The 13451-nt window shown below is 47.5% G+C and overlaps 1 long non-coding RNA gene across 1 annotated transcript; it reads left to right on the top strand.

Annotated features, from left to right (window-relative positions):
- Positions 1 to 4561: 4561 nt before the first annotated feature.
- On the top strand, positions 4562 to 7100 carry LOC135316070 (uncharacterized). The gene is made up of 3 exons (XR_010375513.1): positions 4562 to 5553; positions 5641 to 5822; positions 6297 to 7100. It is a non-coding gene; the product is annotated as an uncharacterized LOC135316070 (long non-coding RNA).
- Positions 7101 to 13451: the final 6351 nt, after the last annotated feature.

Raw genomic sequence — 13451 nt, 5'->3', positions numbered from 1 at the left:
ATTCACCCCACGCCTCCAATGGTGTTGCCCTAGTGCTGCTTGATTATTGTCAGGCTTGGCATTGTGCCTGCTTCCCTGGGGAGCCTGTTCCATGTTCCGTGGCCCTCTGAGTGAAAAACCTTTTCCTAATACCCACCCTAAACCTCCCCTGGCCCATCCTCCTGCCGTTCCCTCAGGTCCTATTGTTGGTCACCGGAGAAAAATGATTGGCACGTCCTCCACCCCTTGTGAGGAAGCTGCAGAGGGAGATGAGGTCTCCCTGTCTCTAGGCTTAATAAACCAAGTGACTTTAGCTGCTCCTAGTACGGTTTCTCACCAGATGCGGTGGGATGCCTCGTACGATTCGAGTGCTGTGACGGATGGCTCTAATCTCTTACGAAAGGTTAGGCAAGGAAGGAGATGTGGTGGGGTGGCTCTGTATGTTACGTACTGTTTTGGCTGTAGAGAGCTCAATGATTGGGAGGATGAGGTTGATGGCTTATGGGTAAGGATGAGGGGAAAGGCCAACGAGGCAGGTATCCAGCTGGGGGTCTGCTGTAGACCACCTGACTGTAATGAAGAAGTAGCTGAAGAATTCTACAGGCAGCTGGCAGAACTCTCCCAATTGCTACCCCTTATTTTCACAGGGCACTTGAACTTACCAGATGTCTGCTGGAAAGAAAACGCAGCAGAGGAAACTGTCTAGGAGGTTCGTGGAGCACGTGGAAGGTAACTTCCTGATGCAGCTGGTAAACGAGCCTACTGGGGAGGTGCCTTGACTGACCTGCTCTTTAGAAACAGAAGAACTGGTGGGAGATGGGGGGGTTGGAAGCCATTTTGTGCCTAGCGACTGCACCCTGATGGAATTCCTGATGCCTGGCAAAATAAGGAAGGGGGGCTGGCAAAATCTATACCGTGGACTTGCGGAGGGCAGGCTTTGGACTCTTCGGGACGCTGGTTAAAAGGGTTCCTTGGGAGGAAGTCCTGAAGGGCTAAGGGGTCCTGGAAGGCTGGACGTTCAAGAAGGAAATCTGGAAGGTACAGAACCAGGTTGTCCCCGTGTGTAGTAAGACAAATGGGCAGGAAGATGACAGGCCTGGCTGAACAGAGAGCTTTTGCGGTGGCTCGGTGGGGGGTGCGGGGAAAGGAGAGTTTACTGCTTTTGAAGACCGGGTAGGCAAGTCAGGAACAGAACACAGAGCTTGTTATGCCAATCGGAGAGCAAACCAGGAAGGCAAAAGCCCAGCTAGAACTCAACTGGCCACTGTTGTTAGAGATGACAAAACATGCTTTTACACATATGCTAACAGCAGAAAGAGAGCCAAAGAGAATCTCCATCCTCTACTGGGGCCGGGGTGGGGAATGCTGCCACTGAGGAATAGACTGAGGTACTTGATGCCTTCTTGGCCTCAGTCTCTAGTAGACTGGCTGTTTATCACCAGGGTAGTAATGGGTCACCTTCAGTGCATTCACCAGGCATGTACAGGATGACCAGGGGATCAGGCCCAGACACCACAGGTTCTTGAAAGGCAGGTTCTGCCTGACCAACCCAGTCTCCTTCTATGACCAGGTGACCCACCCAGTGGATGAGGGAAGGGCCGTGGATGTTATCTACCTGTACTTCAGTAAAGCCTTTGACACTGTCTCCCACAGCATTTTGCTGGAGAAGCTGGTGGTTCCTAGCTTGGACAGGTGTACTCTTTGCTGAGTACAAAACTAGCTGGATGGCTGAGCCCCAAGAGTAGTGGTGAAAGAAGTTAAATCAAATTTGTGGCTGGTCATGAGCGCTGTTCCCCAGGGGTCAACTTTAGGACTAGTCTTGTTCCATGTCTTTATCAATGATCTGAATGAGGGGACAGTGTGCCTTCAGTAAGTTTGCAGATGATACCAAGTTGGCCGGGAGTGTTCATCTGTCTGAGGGTAGGAAGGCTCTGCAGAGGGATCTGGACAGGCTGGACCCATGGCCTGACATCAGCTCTATGAGAATTAACAAGGCTGAGTGCCAGGTCCCGTGCTCAGGTCACAACGACCCGATGCAATAGGCTTGGGGAATAGCGGCTGGAAAACTGTGTGGCAGAGAAGGACCCGGGGGTGCCAGTTGACAGCCGGCTGAATGTGAGGCAGCAGTCTGCCTGGGTTGGGAAGGAGGCCGATGGGGCCTTGTATCAAAAATAGTGTGGCCAGCAGGAGTAGGGAAGTGATCGTACCCCTGACTTGGCACTGGTGAGGCCGTACCTTGAGTATCGTGTTCCCTTTTGGGCCCTTCAGTACAAAAAGGACATTGAGTAGTTGGAGTATGTCCAGAGAAGGGCAACAAAGCTTGGGGAAGGGTCTGGAAAACAAGCCTTATGAAGAGCGGCTGAGGGAACTGGGGTGGTTTAAGTCTGCAGAAGAGAAGGCTCAAAGGAGGTTGTAGTGAACTGGGTGTAGGTTCCTTTTCCCAATGAGCTAGCGATTGGACAAGAGGAAATGGTGTCGAGTTCCATCAGGGAATGATCAGATAGGGTATTAGGAAAAATTTCTTTACCTGAAGAGTCATCAGGTATTGGAACAGGCTGCCCAGAGAGGTGGTGCAGTTGCCCTCCCTGGAGGCATTCAAAAGATGCGTACACGAGGCACTTGAGGACGTGCTTTAGGAGCCATGGTAGTATGGGGTTGATGACTGGACTCAATGATATCACAGGTCTCTTCCAACCTTAGGTCTATTAAAAAAATAAACAGTGACCTTGATAAAATATTTTAAAAGCAATGGGGTGCACGAACAACAAATAACCCTTAAAATTAGGGATTGGCAGCTTCGTAAAACTAAACCTAGAAAGAGAATTTTAAAAGCAATGGGGTAAGGGACAGACAGGAAAAAGTAAGAAATAAGGTCCGCAAACTAAATCGGTGAAGACAAACAAAACTGAAAAAGTGATTTAGTTGAGGACAGGCAGGAAGAAACAAACGTGGATGCGGAAGTCAACGTAGACAGACAGCGCAAATGTAAAAATCAACGGGGTTCTGGCCACATGGGTAGAAGTGAAATATCAAGAGAGGGAGATGGATAGATGGCCACAGAGAAAGGACGTAGGAAGAGCAAACCGGGGCAGAGCAGAGGGAGTCACTTCAATGGAGATAGGTCGCTGGGTAGAGGCAGACCTGGAAATGCAATTTTTACAAGTAATAGGGAAGAAAGAAATAATAGCAGGTGTGGAGCCAGAAAAGGAGAGGTATAGGAAGGCCACATAGAAGGCGACGGGGTGCAGGGCAGTATTGGCAGAAGACCAAAAAAGCTTTGGAGAACTGTGCAGCCCGAAAAGGAGACAGAGGCAGGGACAGGCAAGGAGGCAGACAGAGGCTGGGAAAAGCATAGCGGGTGCAGTGAGCAAGCAACTCCCTGGTGCAGAGTTGCCAGCTGGGGCTAAACCAAGGCACGCGCTTGTCCTGGTTTGGCAGGGAGCGGACCGTCGGTCGCCTGGCTCCTGGAGCGACGGGCTGCTGGGCAGAGGGGGAGGCCACCAAAGGTAAGGAGCAGGGCACAGGACAGTAGGAGGAGAGAAGAGAAAAGTGGCATGCGGCTGGACGGGGCGGAGGGGGGCGTGTGTGCGTGTAGTGAGAAGGCACGAGGCAGGGAACAGGACGGCCAGAGAAAGACAGGGAGCCTGACGGAGGTGGAGATAAAAGCAGCAGAGAGAAGGGAAGAGAGGCAGCAGAATGAGGGAAGAGCAGGACAGAGACCAAGAAAGAACGATGAGGAGCAGGCTGGAAATGCACAAAGAACCTGGGGCAGGCAGCACGACAGCGAGGGAGGAAAGAAGAATAGGGGCAGGAAGCTGGACCAAGCGAGATGGAGAAAGACAAGAAAAGCGACAAGAACAGGGCACAGAGGGAAGAACGAAGCCACGGGGACAGGGAGCCGAGACAGCCAATGACGGAGGGAAGGGGCCGGGGTAGGGAACACCTCAAAACAAACCATGGGGCTACGTGGTACAGAGCATGAGAAGGGAGAGAATTAGCAATCAGGCACAGGGAGCCAGAGGAAAAAACACCAAAGGGAGATGGAGAGCCAAAGGAATCACAATGCATACAGAAAGAAGAGAGAAACAATTCTAAAATTGGGACATGGGGAAGCCAGAAAGGACAAAAGCTACAGGCTACAGGGCAGAGAGGGAAGAATTAACGAATAGACACAGAGAGCTGGGCAGAAAGAGATGGAGAAAGGCTGAAGATCACACGGCCACCAGGGAAGAGAGGGAGGAATTTAAAAAACAGGGGCAAGAAGCCAGAGAGAGGGAGAGAGAGGCAACAATAAAATGGGGACGGGCCACAGAGCAACGAGGAGGGAACCGATGAATAAGAAAAAGAGGCCAAAGAGAACACAATGTAGTATGGAAAAAAGGAACAGCGGCCTACGGGGAAGGAGGAATTAAAATCAGGCACTGGGAGCTTTGGCTGCTGTAATGCCGTGACTTCTCTAAGTTCATCAGTTCTGTAATCAAGTCACAGAGCAAAGAGCTTTGCATGCCTATGTGTCGCATTATTTCAGATCTCTCTCTGTAGGTAAATATGTAGGTTTGTGAAGAAACCTTGATGTTGCAAGGAATTCTGCAAAACACATTCAGAACCAATAACGTGAGGGAAATGCTCAGTTCTGCAAATGTGCAAAGCTTTTACAGCCAAACTTACCCGTTACGGTTTGACACTCAGTTCTCTTGCGTGTCAGATGTAGTTTCTCTTTGCCATCAGATTACGCGCCTGGGAGAGCTAGAGAACAATACGCATGTTCTATTAGACATGGACATTCTTTTCTACTGAGGTGTAATGTCTGCTTTTATCTCAGAATGACCCTTCTCTCCCCTGTGATTTTTTCCGCAGCGTTTGGCATCCTGTGTTGAAAAGTACAGTTTGGATCTGACGGGCGGAGCCTTTCACTTGAGAGGGCAGGGCAGCAAGACCAAGTTACTCAGCTGTCGGGCTGTAGAAACCTTTCCCACCCACGCAGCCAGAGAAGGCAGCGTTGATGAAGGTTTGTTCCTGATGTCTGCATTTGGTGATTCTAAACTAAATGGTTTTGGAATCCAAGCAATGAATGCTGTTCCATACCCACAGCCTGAAAGTCTTCAATATCTGTGTAGGCTAACTTGTGGGGATTCGTTTGGGGTTTTTTTTTTGCTAAACCTCTTGATCAACTCTTACTGTATGGAAAACTTGATTAGCTAATAATTGTGTGCTTGATTTGGCTTAGGACGGGTACAATCTGAACTTGAAAAGGGGGCAGTATGACTGAAACCTATCACAGAGATGTTTGCTATGGTGTAAATGTTTAAAATGATTCTTAGCAAGGTGTTGTGTTTCATGAGTGATGTAACAGAATGAAGCCAAAATAGAAAGTGGTGTTTTGAAAATGTCAGATGCATTGTATTTTCTCCCACTAAGAAACAATGTCTTGTCTTTTCCAGTCATATCTCCTGGCACCAGTGTCTCAGTCTTTAGCTGGCAAGTGAATACACGCGGTCAGGGAAAACCATCTACTTATTTGGGTGTATTTGACATTAATTGCTGGTATCAGGCTCAAATGCCAGGCTCACTAAGGTAGATTTTGATGGAGTTGTTTTCAGTACCCCTCCCCATAATTCATTGGGAAGTCGGCGTTTAGCTTCTGCACTTGTTTTCTTTCAGGCCAGAAGAATCCCTTCAGGACTACCCCTGTTTTGCACTGTGGTCACTGGACACTGTAACAAGCACGACTGCTCCAAACCTCCTTCTGGATGTTGTGGTGCAGGAGCGCAGCCTAAGTCAGAGAGTTCCTCCTTCTTACCCGCTGCCTGCGCAGTTTCTTCACCCAAGCACCTATAATTTTGGTAGGTATTACATGGCTTTGAGTAGTGATAAGCTTAAACCAAGCTCAAATGTCATTTATTGGTTCTCCTGTTCACTCTTTGTCACGCAAAAACCCAACCAAACCGAAAAACCCCAACCCCCCACCCACCCAACTGTGATGGCGTTGTACTGACCAAGTGTGTGCTGTTGTGACACCCGTCTGACAGGCGGCTGGGTCTGGGGGTTGGGTGCTTCTGTAACGCAGCCCGTGAGGTGGTGCTGGTGATGAAATGAAATGACTCTGGGCTGAAGCTCAAAGCGCAGCACCTCGATAGCCCCAGAGATAAAATTTCTACACTCAGTCATCACTTTTCTAAAAGAGGTTGTAATTGATGTGATGAAGAAAATGGGTACTCAGTTGTACCTTTCCAGAGGTTGCGATGAAGAAAAGGTAAACTGGTGCTTCCGTCACTGTGAGAGTATGGAATGTTGTCCAACGTTCATTGTCTCTGCAGATGGCACGTGCTTGCTGAGCTCTGGAGTTGTTCATATGACTTGCAGCGGCTTCCAGAAGGAGGTGAGCTTTTACTGTGTCTTTATAGAGAATGTCAAGAGATGGACCTTTCCTAAGCTTTCCATGGTGCTGCTTTTAGCGTCAGAGACCATTTTATGCTGCTTCTGCCCATCCACACGCGTAACTGCAATTGTACCCTGCCAGTTTTATGCAAATGGTGATGTTCGAGGTCCCCTCTGGGGCGTGTAAACCCACCATTGCCTCCCGTTGAAGCACGATCAGGGCCTGAATGTCTAGAAAGGAAGACAGCGCTGCTCTAGGAGCAGGAAGAGAAAGTCGGGGAAAGCTGTTCCTTTTCTCTCATCAATGAGTCCAACTGCCTGCGTGGTCTTGAGTTTGGGTTTTGATCCCTGATTAGCTGGGAAAAGGAGGGCAGACTGGAGAAAAGGAAGCATCGTTCCCTCAGAACAACCTTCCCCCCATCAGTCTCTGAAAGCATGAGGTTCCGTGCAGGAGCTGACGATGGGGGTGTCTCACTCGGATGCGAGCTGTTGCCAACAGCCGCTTGCTGCACTCTACGTGATCATTTGCTTCCAAGGACGTGGGCTGCAGCAAACAATTACCGTTGGCAACGCTACCTGATGACTTCCTCACCACTTCCCTGTATTTTCCCTTCATCGGTCAGCTGTGCTGCAGCCTCTCAAAGCAGATCTTCACCTCTGTAGCCTTTGCCTTGTGCTTCAGTCGCCCCATTGACTCCTCTTGGACTGCCCTCTTGTTGCTGCAACACCTCAGTCACCTTTAGCTCGTGACACCCACACCTTCTCTCTGCTTTATCCCACCGCAGTGACTTCACCCCCCTCCTTCAGAGGTTTCCCATTTATTGATCTGATGTCAACTCCACTTTGGAAACAACTGGGAAAGGAAGAAGTCTTTTAATACTTTTAATACTTTGCTGAATTGTGACTCTATCATTCAGAGACTTGTTAGGCATTTGAGCAGGGATTACTTGTGAATGTCAGCAAGGCAAATTTCAGAATTAGGGACAAGGCACTTGGTTTGGAGTTTTGTTTGCCGCCACAAGCCGTACTCGGTGTGTTTCCTTGTCTGACACTGGTTTTCAGAGAAAGATGGAAATCTCCCGTGTGTGTCCTCATGTGTAGAAATGGCTCTGAATGTGATGATTTTACCTAGAAGGGAAAGATAGTTTTGAATGTGCTTAAAAAATGAAAGAAAGAAACAAAAATCAAAACCCCAAAAAAGGAAAATTTGATGAGGGATCAGGTTTGGGCCCCGCAGTACAAGAAGGACATCGCGTCGCTGGAGCGTGTCCAGAGAAGGGCAACAAAGCTGGTGAAGGTTCTGGAGAGCAGGTCTTACGAGGAGAGGTTGAGGCAACCGGGGTTGTTTGGCCTGGAGAAGAGGAGGCTGAGGGGAGACCTTATCGCTCCCTGCAACTACCTGAAAGGAGGTTGTAGTGAGGTGGGGGTTGGCCTCTTCTCCCAGGTCACTAGCGATAGAACGAGAGGAAAGGACTTCAAGCTGCGTCAGGGGAGGTTTTGATGGGATATTGGGAAAAATGTCTTCCCTGCAAGAGTGGTCAGGCATTGGAAGAGGCTGCCCAGGGAGGTGGGGGACTCACCACCCCTGGAGGTATTTAAAAGACATGTGGACGTGGCACTTGAGGGCATGATTTAGGAGACATGGTAGTGTTGGGTTCACGGTTGCACTTGCTGATCCTGGAGGGCTTTTCCAACCTTAATGGTTCTATGATTCTATGTTTCTATGATCATTTCACCTGGAAGAAGTACCAGAACCAGCTGCAATGAGCTACTCCTTAACAGTGCACGTCTGTGCCTGCCTGTGCTTTGCCCTTCTGAAGGATTGCCACGGCATTAGAACACGGTGTTTGAGGCGCCTAAAACTGAAACCTATTAGACTGTAACTGTTTCACTTCTTTTCTGTCATTTTAGAAAATGACAACTTAATGTTTGGGGTGTCGTAACTGCTTCATGTCTTTGTAGTCTGGAAAGCTGCTTGATCTTGACTTTGCCCTTTCCATGCAAACGTTGCAGAGCTCTGTTTGTTCTGTCCCCTTCATGCACCCCTGATGGCAAACTCCTCTGCACACCATGTGCCGTGGGTATAAGCAGGGCACGTTGCTGAGAATAGTTAATTGGGACTCAATAAGTTGAGACTATAAAGCAGAGGCATGCGACTAAAGATCAGAGTTAGCCTTTGGTAAGTTGTCATGTCAGAGGAAAAATTTCCTGTGCTCCTCACAGCAACAAGCAGCCCAGCCTGTGATGCCCGAGTGAGGGCACAGTTAGAAACAAGCACTTACTGTTGGTGGTTGGGATGTTGAAAGCTGGTGGGATTCTCCTTTTCTTTTGTCTGCTACGTTTAGGAGGAGCAGTTAGATGCGGTCTTGTCAGCTGCTGCCCAGACAGGTTCTGTATGGCTTCTGACTGGCTGCATTAAGCTTTGGACATCTAAAGGTAACACTTCTTATGTGGTTTTTTATGTTGCATATTTTTTTAGTTTGGAATTCTTGATTCATTTCTTTTTTGTTCTCTCTTTTTACAGAGCAGCCAAGTTCTGCTGCTAATTTACAGTTTGCTCTCAACTGGACATGGAGCAAAGTGATCTATACAAAACACGAATTTGATGACATATGTGAGTACTAGTGCAGCCATGCTGCAAACCTAGAATCATTCTTTCCAGCTGAGCTCATTCAGTGATCTGCTGGTAGATGGTCTTGCCCGCAGATCTGGAAGTGCACTTTGCGACTCTGAACTTGCTCTGCAGGCTGACGCTTTCATACTTGCTCTTGAAAAGGTGTTGCGCTGTTTGACGGCTCCTGCAGCTCCACTGACCCGCAGAGGTTACAGGCTCTTCACCGCTGCCAGTTGGTCTTGAGCAACCTTAGCACAGTCTTAAACTGTTTTCTAACAGAAGCACAAGAGCTCCCTGGAGAAGGTTTGTCACAGTATTTCTAACTTTCTGGTATGTTTTATTAAGCTTTGGAATGATGCTGGGGCTGTAATTGTGGAAAGAGGAGCTTTTGTTGGTTTTGCTGATTGGCAGAAAGTCAGATGTAGCGGGGAGAAGGGGCTTAAATGGGAGGGGTTGGGGCTGCCACTTAACACGCTTTGAGTTCAGGGCAAGAGTTTGTTGCGGGGCTGGTGCGAGTGGGTGGGGAGGCTGCGTTCAGCAAGGAGCTGTGTAAGCAACTGGCTTGAAATTACAGCAACGGGATGTGGCAGTGCTGAAAAATACTCTCTGATTGTTAGCCAGCAGTGTGTAGTTGCATGCAAATATTGTATTGCAAATTACTACAAACAGAAAGGAAGCATAAATGAGTGACGTGAAGTAAGTTGCATGAGTTTCTATGACTGTTTCTATTACAAATTGTTCTTGGCATATTGAGGAGAAAAGAGAATATCCCTTTGCTAAAGTAAAAATCTCTGCTCTGTGAAAAACGGATGTCTTATTCATGAGTGGATTGAACAGTTCAGGCTTTACTTTGTTTTATTTAGCCTTTAGTGAATCTGCTTCTTAGTAGGGGTGGCTTGTGACTGTGGGATTTTTCTTCAGAGAAGGAAGTAACACGGAGTGAAAAATGCACAGGCAAGGACTTCTACCGTGTTATTTTCCTATTGTCTATTTAATGCAATGAGGGACTTTTGTAAAAAAGAAAAGAAATGGCATAACAACCACCCTCTTATGCTTTTTTCCATGTTTTGCAGACTTGACAAATAAGGTGGGGTAACCAGCCTCATTTCTTTGTATGCACAAGTGGTCCTCTGGTTCTGTTGGTCCCGTCTCCTGCCAGAGGGCTCAGGTAAGCATAAACTGTCCTGCATTTGTAGCAGTAAGTGGCTCCTATGAACACCTGCTTAGGCATGGTTCTGTCAATGCTTCATCAATACCAAGTCGTGCCGGTTCAGTGACAGCAGATGCTGAAGTTCTGCTGCTGAAATGGAGGTTTGACTGGTTTTTTTAACTACGTCATGTAGAATAAGGGAAGCAGTTTCTTTCTGGGATGTTTCTCAGAAACAGCAATAAGCCTCTGAGTGAAGGAGTTGCTCATGCCCACAGCTTGAAATACTTGGGATTTTAAACGAGTAACTCTTAAAGCACCAACACTGGAATGCTTGATTTTACAGTAAAAGCTGTACGTTTTGAACTTGTTACTGATTGTTTGAGGAAAAAATACACCTTGGAAATAGTTCATCATTTGGATGGGTTATAAATTCTATTGTCAGCCCTAATTGCCTTAGGCATGTTCACGTGACATGTTTAAAAACCCATTCCCTTTGAGAACTGGGTTTTTTTACAGTGAACTTCAGCTGACACTACATGTTCTGGATGCGACCTCAGCTGTAAACTTGAAATGGCACTTAGGACAAGAAGGAATTGGCTCCTGTGTCTTCAGTCTCTTTTAGCAAAGGCAGAAGGAGGATTGGCTTCTTTCAAAGTTGGAGGCTGGCCTGTGCTTTTGATGCTCAGCTTGTACGTTTTTCTGTCTGTTTAGTCAAAAGCTGTAAGTTGAAAATGTGATGTGACTCCTTTAACTTACTTTTTACTTATTGCCTGTAGGAGGTGATACGCGTTTCTCTAGACCTTTCTACATTTATCCTCTGATTCAGAGCTACTACACGGGTCATCGACAGAAACCGGAGCGTTTATCAAGGTAAGACGTGCAGGAAAGCTCTAGAACAGTTCCACTGCAAATTCAGAAGCGGCAGCGAGTGGCTTTTCCATCAACAGCTGCATTTGCTATGCTTCATGCATTTGCTGGCAACAGTCTTGACTTCAGTGATGCGCGTGTTCTGCAGAACAGAGAGGTTACTTTCCTGGGTTAAAATGTTGATATATACCTCTGCTTAGTGCCCTTTGTTGGTATCATCGTGTTTCTGAAGCGCACGTAATTCATTGGCCAGTCTGTGTGATTTGTGACTACTGGAAAAGGCCATGTGATGAGGACAGGATCAGTCACGGCCAGGTCAGCAAGGCACAGCCTTTGCAGAGCAATTGGTTTGGGCACAGAAGAAAGCATGTTTTAAAAAACAAAAATCATCTCTCTCCTTGACTAGTAATAGATGGCGATAAGGGGATTGGCCCAAATCTCCTACTCCCAAGCACCTCGGTATCATTTAAGGAGATGGGCAGGGGTCGGTGCAGCTGGCACAGCCAGTGCTCTCCTGCTACTGGGTTAAAGTCACTTCCTAACGAGAACTCTCTTTCCTGGGCTGGCTCACTACATACAGGTGATGTGCCTTGGGTTAGGTGAGAACAGATTTTAATTTGGCAACTGTACTGTAACTAAAGAAAGTCCTGAGGAAGCTCAGGCTGTGGCGCTGTGAACAAGGTGCTGCAGGAGGAGTCCAGGTGGAAGCTGCGCTATGCCAGGTGTTGGCTTTCAAGCTCCTCTTCCTGAGCTTCCTTCTCAGGTAACTCTCGTACAGGCTCATGGGCTCCTTAGAAGCACCGCCTCCAGCGTGCTGCTTCTGCTCGTCCTCCTCGGGAAATGAAAGGCTGGTGTCACAGCCCGCAGGAGCCTGCGATGGGCTTCTGAGGAATGTGATTTTTAAAAGGCCAGCCCTCCGTCATTGCAGTGGTATGTGGATAGGCACAAACACGCTGCTTAAGGCGATCATAAATTTACCAGCGGGCTCAGCTTTCTGAACCTAACGTTCTTCCAGCAACAAAAGCGAGGTGCCGAGAACAAAGCCTGACATTTCCATGCTGTGGTCTCACCGCTGTGTGTTGGAACACTCCCGATGGAGGCGTCAGATTTGGGTTAGAGAGAAGTCCTGGCATTTTGGGACTGTCACATTTCCTCTGTTAGTCAGTGGGAGAGTGGCTGTTTTTGGCACTTAAAAAGCTTTGTTTACACTTCCTTTGTATTACAAGTAACGCGACAAAAAAGAAAACCTGAAAACTAAAAGGTCATTGCGACTTTTCCCTTCATAAGGGAGCTTTTAGGCTTTCTATTTGGAACTCCTTTAGTAACTCACTATGATCTAATGAACACCTTTCATCTGACTCAGAACTTTCTTTCAAGTCTATTTCAAGTCACGATTTCAAAGCTCCGGGACTGGTGGGAGCTTTGTTTTGTTTTGTTGTGGCTGGAGGAAATCTGTGACACTGAGAGGCTGGAATTAGTGTTTTCCTCTGTCAAATCCTCGCTACGTTTTGTTCCAGAGGAAAATGGGATTCTGACTGCCTGACGGTCGATGGGATGGTTTCCCAGTTCGGAGACCAGGCGGAGAAGTTGTGGCGGAGAGAGGAAGGAGGAACTGGGAAATACCCACCTCCTAGTTTGCAGGTGAGTGTTGTGTTCGCTGAAGACAACCACCACCACCACAAACCCCAGCCCCAGCCCAGCCCTCCCCCAAAGCCAATGATTTCTCAAAGACAGGTGTTTTTAAAAGACTTTTCATTTTTCATTCCAGGCACTGCTGGAGCTCTATTTGCTAGAAGGCGTTGAAGAAAGCCACAAACATGCAATTGTATCTGTCTGAGTTATTTCTATTACACCTTCACTACAGGCACATCAATGGTCTGAAATGTTTGTCACCTACGTGTTCAATACATCTTCTAATTGACACTTCAAGCGCAATGCAAGTGAAAACATTCAGTTTAGAACGAAGTCGTAGATGGAAGCACTGTTTTATTTCTTTGTACTGTGGATTTTTTTAGGAATTTTGAAAATGCTTTGTTGCAAAGTCTTTTCTGATATGAGAAAACAGGTTTACTAAGCCATTCCAAAGGTAGAAAGCTCCCTTAGTTTTTCTCAAAATTAAAGAGTTTTTCATTTTGTAAAGCACCCATGCCTGTAGCAAATGGCTGCTTCCTCGAGCGATGCACTAGACTGTGCTGCTTCAGAGCAAAAGGATTTCTAACAGCGGTTTACCAGTACCCGACTCTGCTGAAATCATCCATTTTCCAGCACAGCTAACAGGGCTTGCTTTTGTGCTGTTAGAAGTGCGGGCACACAGCATAGTAAACAGAGAGAAGAGAAAAGTCGTTGGGCAGAGACTTCATTTTTAAGCTGCCAAAATACACAGATTTGCTTTGGTTGTTTGTTGCCTGACCCAAGAGGGGAGCCTAGAGAGCAGGGGGTTTAAACACTGCTGCACCCCGGAGC

Source organism: Phalacrocorax carbo, chromosome 17 (assembly GCF_963921805.1).
Source record: "Phalacrocorax carbo chromosome 17, bPhaCar2.1, whole genome shotgun sequence".
In the NCBI taxonomy this organism is placed as follows: Eukaryota; Metazoa; Chordata; class Aves; order Suliformes; family Phalacrocoracidae; genus Phalacrocorax; species Phalacrocorax carbo.
This window is presented reverse-complemented; position numbering and strand designations above follow the sequence as displayed.